The sequence below is a fragment of the Capricornis sumatraensis genome, chromosome 9 (assembly GCF_032405125.1).
Source record: "Capricornis sumatraensis isolate serow.1 chromosome 9, serow.2, whole genome shotgun sequence".
Taxonomy (NCBI): domain Eukaryota; kingdom Metazoa; phylum Chordata; class Mammalia; order Artiodactyla; family Bovidae; genus Capricornis; species Capricornis sumatraensis.
In genome coordinates, this window is record NC_091077.1 from 53,890,639 (window position 1) to 53,891,809 (window position 1,171).

A 1,171-nucleotide genomic window follows, 5' to 3' on the forward strand; every position below is an offset into this window, starting at 1 on the left:
TCTCATTATTAGTATATAGGACTACAAGGGATTTCTGTGTGTTGATTTTATATCCTGCAATTTTACTATATTCATTGATGAGCTCTAGTAATTTTCTGGTGGAGTCTTTAGGGTTTTCTATGTAGAGGATCATGTCATCTGCAAACAGTGAGAGTTTCACTTCTTTTCCAATTTGGATTCCTTTTATTTCTTTTACTGCTCTCATTGCGGTGGCTGTAACTTCCAGAACTATGTTCAATAGGAGCAGTGAAAGTAGGTACCATTGTCTTGTTCCTGACTTTAGGGGAAATGCTTTCAATTTTTCACCATTGAGGATAAGGTTTGCTGTGGGTTTGTCATATATAGCTTTTATTATGTTGAGGTATGTTCCTTCTATTCCTGCTTTCTGGAGAGTTTTTATCATAAATGGATGTTGCATTTTGTCAAAGGCTTTCTCTGCATCTATTGAGATAATCATATGGCTTTTATTTTTCAATTTGTTAATGTGATGTATTACACTGATTGATTTGCGGATATTGAAGAATCCTTGCATCCCTGGGATAAAGCCCACTTGGTCATGGTGTATGATCTTTTTAATGTGTTGTTCGATTCTGATTGCTAGAATTTTGTTAAGGATTTTTGCATCTATGTTCATCAGTGATATTGACCTGTAGTTTTCTTTTTTTGTAGTATCTTTGTCAGGTTTTGGTATTAGGGTGATGGTGGCCTCATAGAATGAGTTTGGAAGTTTACCTTCCTCTGCAATTTCCTGGAAGAGTTTGAGTAGGATAGGTGTTAGCTCTTCTCTAAATTTTTGGTAGAATTCTGCTGTGAAGCCATCTGGACTTGGCCTTTTGTTTGCTGGAAATTTCTGATTACAGTTTCAATTTCTGTGCTTGTGATGGGTCTTAAGATTTTCTATTTCTTCCTGGTTCAGTTTTGGAAAGTTGTACTTTTCTAAGAATTTGTCCATTTCTTCCACGTTGTCCATTTTATTGGCATATAATTGCTGATAGTAGTCTCTTATGATCCTTTGTATTTCTGTGTTGTCTGTTGTGATCTCTCCATTTTCATTTCTAATTTTATTGATTTGACTTTTCTCCCTTTGTTCCTTGATGAGTCTGGCTAATGGTTTGTCAATTTTATTTATCCTTTCAAAGAACCAGCTTTTGGCTTTGTTGATTTTTGCTAA